Genomic DNA, 17,132 nt, shown 5'->3' on the forward strand with positions numbered 1-17,132 from the left:
GTGTCCAAGTCCACAGCTGGACGACACTAAAAGCATTTGGCGGTACAGGGGAAAAAAGTAAAAGTCTTAAATATGTCGCTGTTATTGGTATTAGTTATAGAAATTAATAGATAGGAGAGAATGAAAGATTTGAAGGTATTTTCAGAAATATCAATAAATATATAATGTTTTAGAAAATTATTTTTTGACAAATATTTTATGTAATAAAAATAATTTCATATTTTTTATTATATTCAAATGTAATTATTATTACATAGTTGCATTATACAAATATATAATTCTTTATTACATTTAACAATATACTACAATGTTTTAATATAGTAAAATTGATATATCATATTTTTTGGAACACAAGCCCTTTAGTTTTAGTCTGAATTCTTCACAGATTTCATACAAATTAGATTCTTCAAGTTCTAGAAGGATTATCATGAATTGGAAAAAGTATAAATTAACTGTCACGAAGGGATGCCGTCTATTGAACCTCGGCACACGGCACGGTCCCAGCGATTGAAGACAGCAGAAGCCAAGGAAGGTGGACCATCAATCCCAGAAGGCACTGGGGGTGGGTGGGGCAAGGTTTGAGCAACACAGCGTTGGGGGCACTGTAGCAATGAAAGCAGGTATGCCCTAAGCTCTCAGACGCACTCATTTAATGCCTTTGCAAAGATGCATTAAACAGAGTAATTAAATGAGTAGGACTCTGTGAACTGTAGATAGCTCAGGCAGGAGGGGTGGAAGAGGGATCCACTGGCGTTGGCAGGGATGACATATAGCTTCAGGAGATGAAGGCTGGCACGTGATGTTCCTTCCTTGTGTGTCTACCAGGCTGTTACAGATCCAGCTGAGGTTGCATCATTTTATTCTGAGTAAATTATTCAATAGTTTAATTCTTCCTTTCACGTCCTGCACTTAAAACACAGACTAGGGCATTATGTGGCCTTAGGAAAATTGCCTCGTCTAGTTTTAATGATCCAGACTTGAAGGGACTGATCAGGTTTGGTCTGACCTACCTTTCATGGTGCTAGCAACTAGATGAGGGTTGGGGAATCCTATTGAGATCCCGCTCCTGGGACTTCCCTGATGGCGCAGTGGTTAAGAATCCACCTGCCAATGCCGGGGTCACCGGTTTGTTCCCTGGTCTGGGAAGATCCCACATGCTGCGGAGCAACTAAACTCGTGAGCCACAACTACTGAGCCCACTTGCCACAACTACTGAAGCCTGCGCACCTAGAGCCCATGCTCCACAACAAGAGAAGCCACCGCAATGAGAAGCCACCGCACCGCAACGAAGAGTAGCCTCTGCTCGCTGCAACTAGAGAAAGACCGCGTGCAGCACCAGAGACCCAACACAGCCAAAAAAAGAAAAAAGAAAGAAAGGAAAACAAAAGATCCTGCTCTCTACAAGAACTTGGTTTCTGTGACCTCTTCTGGCATGTTTCATAGTCAGATGGTCCTTATTTAAGCGGGACCATGTGAGGCGATTGGCAAAAGGGAAACAGACTCTCAGATAATAAACACTGAGGGGAGGAACCGCATGGGCTCTCCAGGGACAAGCTCCTTGTTTTAGCAGCTCTGAGGATTCATGGACGGGCTCTGAGGACTGTGGTGGGCAGACTTCTGGAGCATTCTTCCAGCAAGTACAATGACTCAAGTTTTGTGTGATGACTGACTGAGATGAGAAAAATAGACTCGGAGGCTTTAGGGAGGAGTAGCTTTATGCTGGCCCAGAGTGATTACTAACAGTATCAGAAATAGGAGCAGGTGTGGTGGATTGTACTGAAGAGACGGGCTGTGCTGGAGTGACAAATGGTCTTGTCCCGATAGTGGCATTCGCTGTGCCCTTGCCCTGTACCTGCACGGGCCATGCCTCCTGTGCTTTAGCTCACTTAGATCTCACAACCACTCTTTGAGGTAGGTAGTAGTCGTACGGCATTTTCTTCAGAAAAGGAAAATGAGACATGGGTTCATGTAATGCAATGAATAAAAGGCAAAGTCAGAATTTCAACGCTGATCTAATGAATGCTGGAGAGCCCATCAAGCTATTTCTCTACGTTCCTGTGAATATTATAGGAATTTGTTTGTGGAACACGGGTGTAGAATAGCTGGAAAATTCTCACCCTTGTGCAATGAGGTAATGACTCCTGACTTTCTAGAAAGAGGTCAAAGTTTTGATAGCATTCAGGGAGGCAAACTTGTATAACAGAGAACAAGAAGGAATCACAGCTCTGAAAATGACTAGCTGTCTGAGATCGTGCAGTTGTAAAGGAGATAATAAAATAATTTTCTTCATATGTTAAAGATTAATTTATATATTAAATGCTTAGATTCGTGTGCACTGAAATTTTCATATCACAACAGAATAAAGAGTGAAAATGAGAGTGGTTTAGAGTAAAAGCTATTTCTCTGTAATTATTAGTATTAATTCCATATGTATTAGTTAATATTTACTTCTAATTTCAAGTGATAGAAGCTCAACTCAAACTCGCTTAAGTAAAATTCAAAATGACCATGGGCTTCAGGTAAGGCCAGAATCCAAAGGTCAAATAATGCCACTCATTTCTCTTTCTCCTACTCTTCTTTGGTTTTCTCTTGGTTGACTTTATTCTCAGGCAGACTTTTGACACACAGTCCCAGATTAAAATGAGCAGACCTTTCTCAGTTGATCTAATGAAAGTCATAAGAAAGACCTAACTGGGTCATGGACCTACCCTGTGATGAGAGCCTGACCATGGGACTTGGAGAGAAGGAAATTCCCCAAAGGAAAAGATTCCAGGCAAAGACTAATACACTAATACACTTGAGCCTTATATTTGGCATTTATGCAGGATAAGAGCCTTATACCACCTAGTCTTTGCTTTCTATAAATAAGTTTGGTATTGGATATGTGATAAATGGTGTAAATGAAGACGTTTCAGATATACCACCATTTGGGGAATGTTTGGGGCAAGATCATCTTCCTGCATGAGATACTTTATTTGCTTCATATCAGTCAATAGCCAACAAGTCTTTATCAAGCAATTCCCATAACCTAAGAATCCTGTCCATACACAGTACAAATCAAATCATGGCACAGTCAATACCACGATAATGGAAATCTCTCCAGACAAGTAAAGCCCAGGCCCCTGCTGCAAGCACACAGTTTCGAGTGATATTCAATAACACCATTTCAGAGCTGTCCCAGAGCATGGGTTGTCTTTGTAATCAGCGGATGGCAGGTAATCTGTGTGGGGCAGATCTTAAGATGCTTTGTTTTTGTTTCTTTTTCCTTAGTGTCCTTCATTTGGGTGATTTCACTATTTATTAACAGTCAATGAGATTTTCAGTTGAGAAAGAACATTCTGGCAATAAATGAGGAATACATTGGAGGAAAGCAAGAACTTTTACTCTATCCAGAGTACATGCCAGGGGTCTGAAAGTAGAAAATATAAAGTGGCAGTGAGCATCGTGATGGTAGATAAAGTTCAGAGTTCATCTGTGGACCAGGAGAGCTGGGGAAAGTGTGGATGGAGGTCTAGATTGGAGAAGGGCTGTCATGATGGCATGCAGGATTTCATTAACAGTGGGCAGACTTGTCCTGCCATCACCTCCCCCTCCTTCTCCTGTGACCACGGCCCCTGGGTTTTAGCAGATCTGCCCCAGAAGTTGGGCCACCACCCAGAGTTTCAGTTCTCTTGATGTCCGTGTTTGGAAGATGTGCTTGCATTCGTTTTTGCTCATGGGTGTGTCTGGTCTGAGGATTTGCAATAGACAAGGCCATGATGCCACGCTGAGGCGACTTTGAAGAGGAGGAAGGAGAAAGCCATGCATTCTGTGTTTTCATTGCAGGAGTCACCTGGCCATGCAGCACTAGTCCCGAACCTCCTTCTTTTTCTTTTTTTTTTTTAACATCTTTATTGGAGTATAATTGCTTTGCAATGTTGTGTTAGTTTCTGCTGTATAACAAAGTGAATCAGTTATACATATACATATATCCCCATATCTCTTCCCTCTTGCATCTCCCTCCCTCCCACCCTCCCTATCTTACCCCTCTAGGTGGTCACAAAGCACCGAGCTGATCTCTGTGCTATGCAGCTGCTTCCCACTAGCTATCTATTTTACATTTGGTAGTGCATATATGTCAGTGCTACTCTCTCACTTCGTCCCAGCTTACCCTTCCCCCTTTCCGTGTCCTCAAGTCCATTCTCTACGTCTGAGTCTTTATTCTTGTCCTGTCCCTAGGTTCATCAGAACCATTTTTTTTTTTTAGATACCATATATACATGTTAGCATATGGTATTTGTTTTCCTCTTTTAAAGCTCCCTATTTTAAAAACACTTTTTTATACCATTCCTTTACTCTCTTGAATTAAAATAATAGATTGTGTAACCTACCTACACACAAACATAATTTCAAACATTAATGCCCTAACTCTACTTTGAAGTAGGCATAATTGGAAATTGACTCACAGTATTATATATTTCAACATATAACTGCTTAAGAATGACTATACTTGATGATAAAAAGAAAAAAAAAAAGAACAAACTATCACAGCTTTATAAAATGCTCCCAAGGGGTCCGTACTGCTTCCCAGCTGAGAGCCACTGGGCCAGTCCCAATGCTTCCTTTTAGACATGAGACAACTGTATTGGGGGGGGGGGGTGGAGTCATTTCCCCAGGACACATCGGGAGGCAGAACCAGAGCTCAAGTCCCGCAGCTCAGGGCCGTGGCCCAGCATCAGCCCCCCCTTCCCCTGAAACTGACTCCCTGGAGTAGAAGCCCCAGAGACAAGCTTGGCCCATATTGAATAGTCTTCAGAGCAGGAAGAAATAGTATGGGCTTCAGAATTTCTGTTTATATCCATTGAGGTAGGAGAAGGGGCACAAAGAGGGAGGCAGAGAAGTCAGCAAGGCTGTAATCAGGCATATTCCAATGACCTTGAGAGTTCACTTCCTTATGTGTTCATTCATTCATTCACTCACTCATTCATTCATTCACCCTGGACTTTCAGGACCATCTCTGCTCCTGTGGAGTTTGTATCCCAGTTTAGTATATAATAAGTCAGGAGTTGATAAGTGCAATGAATAAAAGGGGTACTTGTGATAATTACAATTAGGATAATTAGGGAAGAGCTTTCTGTTCAGGGGACATTTAGCTGAATCTTAATAACGTGATGGAACCAGTTAAGCTAACATCTGCATTCCAGGCAGGGAGACCAACAAGTTATAAAGGCACTGAGCTAGGACAGAACTTGTCACTGATAAGGGCTAGAGTAAAGGCGGTGGATACCATTGTCTGTTGTTTTTCCTACCAGCATTCCAGAACTATCTCCTCTCCCTGCTCCTCCCCCAAGGTTGAGCATATAACCCAATTTTGGCCATTTACATCCTCTTCCTACAGACTTTGAAACTAAGACCTCTGGGCCACCCTGGGTAGCACCTGCTTTCCCAGAACTAGTTGTACAACTTTCTATTTAACTAAATGAGTACCTCGAGAGCCTTCCAATAACTTATTTTTGTGTGTAAGTTAGCTAGTGCTGACTTCTGTCTTTTTTACAACAGAATTGCTAAAAAAATAATCACCTGCTATACTTAGGTCACCTTTCATGGAGATGCCTGTAGATAACTGAGATTTAGCTTCGTCCATTAATAAATAGAAAAGAGTAGTTGCACACCATATTATTAGGCAAGATGGAAGGGGTTGGTTCAGCACAACAGATATTAGCAAAATCATTACAGTCATTACCAAATAACAATTTAAAGCTAACAATAACCAATTTTCTAGATTTGCTACCACTTTACCATAATGTGGGCACTTTGTAAGCATTGTTTCTGTCAGCTTACTCTATATTAAGTGGCAAGAATTTTTTTAGAACTGGGTCATCTCTGCACTAGACTTGTTTTCTGTGAAAATGCCAGCCAAATAATCAAAGGCAAATTGAATCAATTAAGTGTATAATAGGCCAAATTTATCCTAGGAGGCCTGTCGTGCTCAAGAGACGATTTGTTTGCATTTTACTTAGCAAAAAATAAATGTTAAGACCATACAATAAAATGTCAGCTGGCTCTCCTTTGGAAGATAACCAGAGGCCCAGTGCCCACTGGAGATGCATGTGGCAGCTAGGTGTGTGGGCAAAGTCTTCCACGGTCTCTGGACACGCTTGGAGTACTTTCAAAGAGAATCACCAGATAAGTACTAAGAGCTTTTTAAAAAGCAAATTTCTAAATCATTATTTAAAGTAATATTTTAACCTACCACATATGCTTTGGGAAGCAGTCATTTGCATACCCATAATTATCACTCCAATTTTGTCTTTTTTTATGGTTTCCTGACTTAACACCTTTCTCTTTTCTACTTCTGTATAGTCTTTTCAAAGCTAAGAACCTCTTTTTCTTTTATTTTCTTAATTTCCTTCTTCTTTGCTGGTTCCCTGGGTTTATGGTTGCTCTGGGGTATTTTACTGTAAGCGATAGAACAAAGCCTGTTAACTTGGTAACACTTGATTTCCAGTTTCCTTTAATTTTTGAATCTCCAGTAGCATGAATATTTCTCTTGCTAATTTTTAAAGTGGTTTAAATCTTTCTCTGAAAATAAATGTATATTTCCTGAAATGGGTTTTTACTTTATACTTAATTTTATGCCTCAATCAGCCGGTTGTCTTAAGGCTTCCTGCTTTTTCCCTTTCCCCTAAACTTTGCCCTGGTTTCTATCCATTTCTTATTCATCATCATTCTCTCTGTCTCTCTGTTTCTGTCTGTCTCTGTCTCTGTCTCTGTCTCTCTCTCTATATATATAAAATCCCCTTTTCTGACCAATAAGGCAAAAGGAGCCAGCTGTTCTCAAGTTTTTTCTCTTTACAACACAAAGTTGTTGTGGCAGCAGAGACAGATGTTTCATTAGAGAAGTATTTTGCTCTTGGCATCACCCAGGGCAATGAAGTTTATGTCAATGAGTTCAGTGAATGTAGTTTGGACAAGTGTAGTGCTAAAAACAATTCAAATCACTTTCTTATATTTTAACATATATAGTCTCCAGAAAAACCAATGAACTAGGTGCTTTTATATCTATTTCAGAGTGTTTAACTGTAACGCCTAAAAGGTCACTTTTGGTCAAGGTGTCTCAAGTGAGTGATCAAGATTCTGGCCTAGAACTCAGGCCTCTCAAATTGTATTTCTCAAATTGTATTTCAAGGCCTCCTGCTGGGGGCCTTGGACAACATTTGACAGCTTTGTGGTTACATCGTGGCTTGACCACTCATTTAGTTTTGTGTATTTGGGTAAGTTTAGCGACTTATTTTCTGCATCTTAATACTTTCCTGAGGAACTGTTGAATTAGACATGATGTCAATGGAATGCACATAGTATGTGCTTTAAAAATCATGGTTATTTTTATTGTTAGTACCAATGTTAGCTTTAGGATAATGTTTCCCATCACTTGGGGTTACCCAATGCTCTTGTTTAGCAATAGGAGTACAACCTAAGTTAATTGTTTCCTTGCTCCTGAGGAAGTTTAAATATCGTTAAAGATATTTTGAACCACAATTTCTGGTTAGAAAGTTAGAGACAGAAAAAAAAGAGTGGCCAGAATGGCTGGTACAAAGGGAGTGAAAAAATAGAAGAGGCCAGAGAAGGGGCAGGCAGCTGGACCATGTGTCCTGGTATGTTTTAGCAAAGATATGGCTTTTGCTCTGTATAAAATCAGAGTATCGTACATTTTTGAGAAGAGGCACACTATGATACGAGTCATGCTTTTGAAAGGATATCCTTGGTCTCCCATCGCCTTTCCTGTGAAAAGGTAAAATATGGTAAGGCTCAATGTTATTCAATATCAGCCTACTCAATATCTCTACTTGGATCTCTAAAGAGCATATGGAGCTCAACATGCCCTAAACTAAATTCCTTGTTTCTGCCCCCCTCACACCTGCTCCACCCATGTCCTTCCTCACAAGGTTGCTGGTACTTCCATCCTGCCAGTTGCCAAGGCGAAAAGCTTTGGAGTCATCCTTGAATTCTCTCTTTCTGTCATGCCTCATATAAAATCCATCAGCACATCCTATGGGTTCTACCTTCTCACCTGGATTATTTCATACCTCCCAACAGTTTTCTCTGCTTCTATCCTTGGCCTCCCAAATCCAAGGGAAAGGCCTCTGCTATACTATCCTCAGGAAAGACCGTGGGAGATCAAGGATATCCTTTCATAAGCATGACATTTTATGGCACGCCTCTTCTCAGAAATGTACAATGTTCCCATTTTATCCAGAGTAAAAGCCATATCTTTGCTAAAACATACCAGGCCACGTGGCCCAGCTCCCTGCGCCTTCTCTGGCCTCTTCTATTTTTTCACTCCCTTTGCACTAGCCATGCTGGCCACTCCTTGTTTTTCTGCCTCTAACTTAGATCTTTGCTCTAGCAGTCCAGTCTGCCTAAAATGCACTCTTGTCATCTCAAATATCCAACTAGTTGGTTCTTTTATGTGAGTGTGTGTGTGCACACATGTGTGCATATATATGTGTGTGCATAGATATATGTGCATATATGTATACACAAAGTAGCTTTATTGAGATATGTAATTCACATACCATACAATTCACTCATCTACAGTGTACATTTCAATGGCTTTATGTTCACAAAGTTGTGCAACCATCACAAAAAAAGACTTCTCATAATCATTAGTAGTCACTCCCTATTCCCTTCCACCTCCAACCCTAGGGAACTACCAATCTATATTTATGGATTTGCCTATTATGGGCATTTCATACAAGTAGAATCATGTAATATGTGGCTTTCTATGACTGGTTTCTTTCACTCAGCATAATGTTTATCAGTACTTTTCATTACTGAATAATATGCCACCATACTTTATTCATCCACTCATCAGTCGATGAACATTTGTGTTGTTTCCACTTATTGGCTATTATAGACAATGCGGCTATGAATTCTCATGTACAAGTTGTTCTGTGGACCTATGTTTTCATTTATCCTGGGTTTTCACTTCTCTAAGAGCAAAATTGATCAGGCATATGGTATCTATGTTTAACTTTTAAGTAACTGCCAAACTGTTTTCCAAAGCAGCTGCACCATTTTACATTTTCACCAGTAGTGAATGAAGGTTCCAATCTCTCCCCATCCTTGCCAACACTTGTTATTTTCTGTCTTTTCATTATAGCCATCCTAGTAGGTATGAAGGAGTATCTTACCTGGTTTCGATTTACATTTCCCTGATGACTACTGATGTTGACCATCTTTTCATGCGCACTTGCCGACTCTTTGGAATCTTTGTTCTAATTACACCTTCTCAAGGAGGTCTATCATGAACACCCTGTTAAAAACTTCTACTAGGCGCCAACCCCTACATTTTCAAATACCTTTTTTACATAGCCTTTGTCATCATCTTAAATACCACATGATTTATCTATTATATATGTTTATTGTATGACTTCCTCACTTTACTCTGATCCAACTGTGAATACTCAGCAAGAGCAGGAATCTTTGCTTTGATCATTGATTATATCCTAAGTGCCTAGAAAAGTGTCTGAGAAATAGAAGGCACTCAATAAATATTTATAAAACTAATGAGTGAATGGAGAGAAAAATCAGACCCAGAAGAGACAAGGCAATAATTATGGAGACTGGGTAGAATAACCATTGCTTTTGCCTCATTTTCATAGGTGATGTGCCAAGAGCTTTGCCACTCTTTGGGCTTGTCCACTTTTTAAATTGGTGTTTCTGGACTGCCTTATCAAAAGTATTTAAGGACATGTCTAGAACACATAAGCACCCTGATAATAATTTTAAAAAGATTTTCTGGAAGTTTCTCTTTCGTATCTTTGATTCTTTGTACCTGTGACTTGGCTACAAGATGGTTTGTAACTGACAAGAATTTTTCATTTCCATTGAAACCATACCAAGACTGACAACCTTGAACCACCATTTTTACCTTAGATGTGAGGCATTTTATTGATACAGCTAAAATATTCATTAGAGGCTATGTTTTAGTAAGGGCAAAAATGGAGATGGAGTTGGGGAGGACGGCACTTATAAACTGGCTATGAATACTAGAACTTAGAATAAAATGCTGTTCACTGACCAGTACCTCTATCTGTACGGACTTACAGACCTAGTAGCACATGTGCTCAGATGGTGTGGCCTTGATAGCAGCTATGGGTTTCAGTACATTCTTCTACTGCCTTTTGCTTTTTCAAATGAACCTACTCCAGTGAACATTGGTGTTTATATGGAAACGCATGCATCCTAAAAATAGTGATGAGTACCATCTGAATAACCGTCTTCTTAATAAAATTCTTAATGACTGTTTAATGCTATTAGGAGCAAAATATTTCTTTCCCTCATAACAGAGAAAAGATTATGTATAATTAGTTTATTAGTGAGGATACCTTTCATCTTCTATACACATTTATGAGGATAATAGCTTTTTGGGGAGTCCTGTATAGTTTTTTAAACAACTTCTTTGGCATAATCATGCTTAAGTGCTACTTGAACTGTGAACTCAGCTAATTTATCTATCTAGCATACTTTGCTAGGCTCTTTTGTAAGCATTTCAGTTTTGGCATCAGAATAAAACAAACAAACAAACAAAAAAACACAGTTGTAATCTCAGAGATGTAATGGAAAAAGAAACAGAGTATTATGGCAAGCAATGTCTTTGGAATTCTTGTTTTATAAATAAATATCCACAAAAACATACAATTTCAGATTCCTATGTTAAATCCTCATTCACCTGTGGTCTTGCTCTGATTATCACCATCAACTGTTCAGTATAAACAGTAGAGCGAGAGCTATACTGCAGGATAACCAGTGGAGAAATAGTTACTGATGGGAAGTACTGACCAAGTGGACATGAAAGTGAATGGTAGAGTTATTAAGCACAAAACTCAAGGAAGGAAAGACTCGTCAAGTTTCCTTCCTCAGATATAATGTGGGTCTAGATTTAGAGGAACCATCTCACCTCAGTGGTGTAATCCAGCTTTTATCCTTTGTGTCCAATGGAAACACCAAGTTGGAAAACTTTGAATAAACAATTGAATAATTAAGTAAGCACTACAGTTACAAAAGGCACATTGAGGCAAACTTCTCCTATCCTGGGAATATTTTGCTTTTTCCACTATACTCATTTGCCATCTGGATAGCTTCCTTAAAGCTTTTAAGAGCACCAACTAGGAAGACATTATAAGCAATGTTTAATCTAAATATCTATGTGTTCACATACTTTGTGATTTGAGTGTTGCTATGATTGACGATCAATTCCAGCACTTCCCCAATCCCGACCACTGAATAGTCTTGTCTTTATTCCATAGCGTCTTGATCAGACCCATGCCTGATCAACCAAATTTATTTTTCTTTCTTCCAAGGACTTCATCCTGGTCTTACTTGCTTCTTGAACTGTGACCTGCCTTTTGAATGGAGGATAAACCAGTCTCCTCTTATCATACCAACAGCAGGAGAGAAAACAGAGAGTTGCCTCACTCCAGTTCAATTTATATTTCCTTATCTCTTGCTGAAGGCAAAATACGTCTAGTCCTGTGGGGAGTAAGGTATCAAACATTATCCTGTAGTGGCCCTAGTATGTTATTTTACCTTTTTCTCTAAGGATGGAATTTCGTGGCAAGATATAGGGGCTGTGATTCTCCAAAAATTCTAAGCTTCTTTTTAGTTTCTGTTGTCACTTGTCTTCTCTTCATAAGCTTACGGCATTTCTTCTCTTCGTAAGAAAAGTAACTGTGGCTTCACAGTTACTTTTCTCATATTTTCCTCCTTATTCAGTAGTTTAATTCAATGGTCTATGACATATTTCCAAAGAAGGTCTAATAATAGCTCCATCTGACCTCCTCTTTGGTGATGTGAGCTTCCTGCTTTCACATTAATGAGTGGACTCTAAATCCTTTCCACTTGAAACTGGGCTGAACTCAGAGACTCACTTCGAATTCTATTTACAGAAAAAATATCAACAAAATATATGAGATCTAAGATTACAATGAGTAATAGGATATGGTGGAAGTAAGACTGTATGATTCTTAAGACTAGGTCAGAAAAGTCTTAGGGCTTCCATTTGGGTCTTTTGAAATGTTTCCTCTCTTAATGTTTCTTCTTGAAACCTAGATTTCTGTTTCAAGAAGGCCCAGATACATGGAGAGAACATGTATAGGTGTTCTGGTAAACAATCCCAACTGAGGCCAGGCTTCTGGTCACCCCTGCATAGTGTCAGACATCTAATCGAAGTAACCTTCAAATAATTCTTGTACCTGGCCGTTTGAGTCATGCCTAGTCAATTGAATATTCTCAGCTGTGGCCCAAACATCATGAGAGGTGAAGAGCCATCCCTTCTGCACCCTTCCTGAATTCATGACCACAGAATCTGTGAGCATATCAAATGGTTGTTGCTTTACACCACAATGTTTTATGAGTGCGTTTAATGCAGCAGTAGATAATTGTAACAGAATTCACCCAAGAACAGAGTGTTCCCATAACAAAAACTTAAAACTTGTCACTGTCTTTGAGATTAGGTTGCAAATGGAAAACGAAAGGGTTTTGAGGCTTCTGCTGAGAAAAATTGGAAGGACGTCAAAGAAGGTATTAATAAAAGCTAGAAGATCAGTAAAATTATTATGGGAAATTGGAAAAAAGTTTGACAACACAGTTGAGTATTCAAATTATCATGTGGTGATATAGAAAATAGAAAATAAGCCTAATAAATTTGTGGGTTTCCTAATGAAATTTCCAAGCAGAATATTCAAACTACCAACTTGCTTCTCTTAGTCATGCATCATAAGATGTAGAAAAAGAGAGAGATAAGGTAAAAAAGGAAATATTTAGTTTTCAAGCAAAATTTACTAGACAGATAAATAAAACCATGACTTTCTGGGTTGGAAAATTTAATTGATTTTAATTCCAAGCCTCTCCAGATGGCAAAAGATTTTCAAAGTAAGGAAATAACTCATGGCAAAGATCAAATTCAGAGCATTATCAGGAAAATAGTCTTGGAGTAAGGATGAAGCTAATGGTGTGACTGTAGAACCTTTTGTAAACTATAGAAAGGATTTAAGATAGTGCCTCAGGGGTCCTTTCTAATGGCAAAGGACTCCTAACCATCTAAAGGATATACCATGCAGACACTCTCTGTTAAACAATCTACGGGAATTATCCCACTGCAGCTTCACAAAGGGCCCTGGATGAAGAAAGTCTATCTCAAAGAGATTAGTGAATGTTAAGTTTTTTGAATGGCTTGAGCAACAAAAGATAATTCATAGAAACCCCACAATGTTTTAAAGAAATTATACTGGCAGAAACACCATTAATGCGGGCTAAAAGTGATATAGAGACAGTACAAAATGAGAAGTTCTTGACATCTGTACTTCCACAGGCAGGAAAGACTATAAAAATAAAAACTACTCCGTCAAATACAGGCTATTATTTAAGGCAAAGGCAGGATGATCTACAGCCTGGAACCAAGATCCTAGAGGACAGAGCCAAGAGACACAGGAATAGAGACAGAACAATGAGTGGTCTTGTTGAGGAAGTTTCCAGTTCATAGACCAGGCAGGCTCCCTTTTAAGTGGCTGTGAAGGACCTAGGACTGCAGAAGGAACATGTGTACTGGCTCAGAGGATTCACCATTTCAGAGTCTGGATCTTACTCCTTTCCGGAGGCTCACAAATTGGACTCTGTGGCCTTGCAGAGAATAGTTTCATTTTCCAGGGGCAGGCATAACATTAGCCAAACACGTTCTATTGATTCATAAAATCAGAATTCTGATTCATCCGTTTATAGTGAGAAATCACTGTCACTGGAATTTGAATATTTAAAGACTACAATGGTCAGAAAATTCCCTCTCTATTGGCAAAATCTTTCCCACAGTAATATAGGGCATCATTTGAAGTCTCCTCAGTATGCCGAAATCAGGGAAAAAAACTGTGTATGGCTGATTGGAATTAATTAGATGGGCTGAATACACAGTGACTTCAGGCTTCATCTCATCTTATAATCTCATAATAGAGGTGGTTTTACACTGTCCCCTGGGCTATAGCTCCTTGTCGTTGTCTCAATATTGGCAATGCCTGCCTAAAGGACTTGAACATGGAAACTACAGGGTTAAACATTCCTTCTCTCTATGCTGTGCTTGAGTGGAAGCTGCTACTTTCATTTACTCTGCTTCCAAGGCTCATCATATTCCCCTAATGATTAAAACATTCTTCTTTTAGACATGTCAATAAAATCAGTCAGGCTACACTGAAGATTTTCATATCTGGGGACTATTCTGTATTCTTAAAGTGTATTTGCACTTTTATTTTTCTTTCTGTTTTGTGTACTTCACTAATACCTCAGAAGCTTTCATTCTCTGCCTGTCCATAAAGTTATACCACACTAGGGAATGATTCATATATCTATGATCCATTGTGTCTATGAAGTATTCTGCACTTCTTAACTATTAATTCAGATGTGATGTCATAAAACTTTTTCCTAGTAGCCTGGCATTCTGTCATTTTTCTTACAAGCCTATACCCGCAAATTACTACTTATTTCTTCCTTAATCAAGTCAACCATTGGTACAGTTATGATACTGGCGTGTCTTACTCTTTGAAGTTGCCTCATTTCATTGTGATTTTGTAATATCTGTAGTGAAGTTTTATTTTCCAAATCCCTTCGTTTACAAGCATTGGAAATCCACTTTCCAGTAGATATTAAAAAGAGGAGTTTACTGTTTTTGTAACAGAAAGCTTGATCCTGGGCCTCAGATTCTGTCACTGCAATGCTGGATAGTTCTGTTCTTTTATTTCATTGATCTCATTTGCTGATACTATAGATGACTTCATTCATGTAGCTTTGGAAGATGATTCTAATGAGTCTCACATTACATCATCTTTATGGCCTCATATTTTAGAGGAGGAACAAAGTTATCTCTCCATGTATGCATACATAATCCAAGTTTTGTAACTTGCTCTTATCTTTGAGCTAATTTTTCTTTGACTAGCAGAATGGAATGCTTTAACTGGCCTGTGTAGGCTGCTCATGGATTATTGGAAGGCAAACTATGAAAGCCACACCAGAATCCATGTAATTTGAAGGAGTGGTTTCCCGAAGACAGATTGGACTTTTACTAGATAAATGGTGAATGACACTCTGAGAATGATATTAACAGACAGCCACATATTTATATACATATGCTCTGCCCTGTCATGATTACAAAGGCACTTATGATTTCAGCTTTTGCCCTATGTATATGTAATATGTATAAAGTAATTGTGAAATTATCTGAAAGCATAATATGTGACCAAAACAATGTTCTATTATAGGGATTGGCAAACTATAGCTCCTGGGCCAAATCTGACCTCTGCCTGCTTTCGTAAGCAAAGTCATATTGGAACACAGCTATGCCCTTTACTTTATTGTCTGTGGCTGCTTTCACTCTACAACAGATTGAGTAGTTGTGACAGAGACCACTTAGTCTGCAAAACTGAAAATATTTACTCTCTGGTCCTTTACAGAAAAAGTTTTCTGACTGCTCTTCTATTAGAAAGATTTCCTTGTTCAACTGAGTATAGTAAATCCCCTACATACGAACCTTCAAGTTGAGAACTTTCAAAAGGGCGAACGTGTGTTTGCATGTCCAATCACGTAAGTTAGTTCACGTGTCTAGTGTACATTTTCAAGTGCATGCATCCTCTAGTGGTTGTGCTTTTGTGTACTTTACTGTACAGTACTATTGCTGTGCAACATGAGGAGCTTACTAATGAAGACCTGATGGAATTGGAGGCCCAGAGAAAGGACGAAGAGAGACAAGAGAAAGCAGTAACTGAAGAACTGAAGAGATTCATGATACTGGAAATAGCAAGGGGATTTTCTTTATTTGAGGAGGAACTGTTAGTTTTTGAGGCACAGAACCCAAAAGTAGAATATTACAAGAAGTTTGCAGCAGCTGTTCAGAATGTGATCCAGTGCTGCCGTGTCATCTATGAGGAGAAAAAAAGAGCATCACTGGATCGTTTTTTTAAGGGAGGTAGATAGAATTGAATCCAGCCATCAGTGGAACCAGAACCTGTGCCATCAACATCAGGCATGAGTGAAATTACATCTTGCCCTCTGTCTCCTATTGCTGACGATCCTTCAGCTCTACCATCACCCACCTCCTCTCCCTCCTCCAGTCAGTAACTCTTCTTGCCTATTTGTTCGATGCCAGCTCCTGTATGCCAGCTGTTGTATTGTATTACTGTACTTTTCAAAGTACTGTACTGTAAGATTAAAAATGTTTACTTTTTGTATTTGTTTGCTTTTTATGTATTACCTGTGTGAAAAGTATTATAAAGCTATTACAGTACAGTACTATATAGCCGATTGTGTTAGTTGGGTACCTAGGCTAACTTTGTTGGACTTATGAACAAATTGGACTCACCAACGCACTCTGGGAATGGAACTTGTTCATATGCTGGGGACTTACTGTAATCTCTAGCTAGTAAATAAGACCAGGAAGAGGCAGTTGATTAGTTTAATCATCTGAGTCAACAGAGGTAATTGATACTGGAATGTATCTTACAGCGAATCTATCTTTAGATTCGTCTGGGTAAACTGAGATTAATTCGTTGAGGTGAATATTTGTTCTTCCTCTCTCATCTTAGAAACGAAGTCTGTTCTGAGACATTTCCAGAAGTAGGGACCAATGGATGGGGAGTAGACATTTCCTGAATATTGTCACGTGCAGAGGATGTAGAGATACTTCCATTGGGTTTCAGATGATATCTTCAATAAAATCATCTGGGGATGTATCAGAACGGAAATGGCATCTGGAATTTGTCAATTCATTAAATTCCACTTCACCAGTTAATTTCATATCTTAGTCAGCTTGGGCTGCCATAACAGAATACCATCGGATGGTTAGTTTAAACAACAAAAATTTATTGTTATGGTTCTGGAGGCCAGAAGTCCAAGATCAAGGTGCCAGAAAGATAGGTTTCACTTTGAGGCCTCTTCCTCTTTCCTGTAGGTAGCCATCATCATGTTCCTGTGCTCACATGACCTCTTCTTTATGTGTGGGCAGAAAGAGAGGGAACAAGCTCTCTGGTGTCTCTTATATAAGGACACTAATCCCATTATGAGGGCCCCATTCTCATGAGTTCATCTAACCCTTATTATCTCCTAAAATCCCC

The 17,132-nt window shown here is 39.1% G+C and overlaps 1 pseudogene across 1 annotated transcript in view; it reads left to right on the forward strand.

Annotated features, from left to right (window-relative positions):
- The first annotated feature begins 465 nt into the window (after positions 1-465).
- The window catches only part of LOC309630899 (large ribosomal subunit protein eL8 pseudogene), a 79,928-nt pseudogene continuing 63,261 nt past the window's right edge, over positions 466-17,132 (forward strand). The window contains exon 1 of the transcript in view: positions 466-562. The product of the transcript in view is annotated as a large ribosomal subunit protein eL8 pseudogene (transcript). The remainder of the gene's footprint in view (positions 563-17,132) is intronic.

This window comes from Balaenoptera borealis (genome assembly GCF_965194805.1).
Source record: "Balaenoptera borealis genome assembly, chromosome: 6".
In the NCBI taxonomy this organism is placed as follows: Eukaryota; Metazoa; Chordata; class Mammalia; order Artiodactyla; family Balaenopteridae; genus Balaenoptera; species Balaenoptera borealis.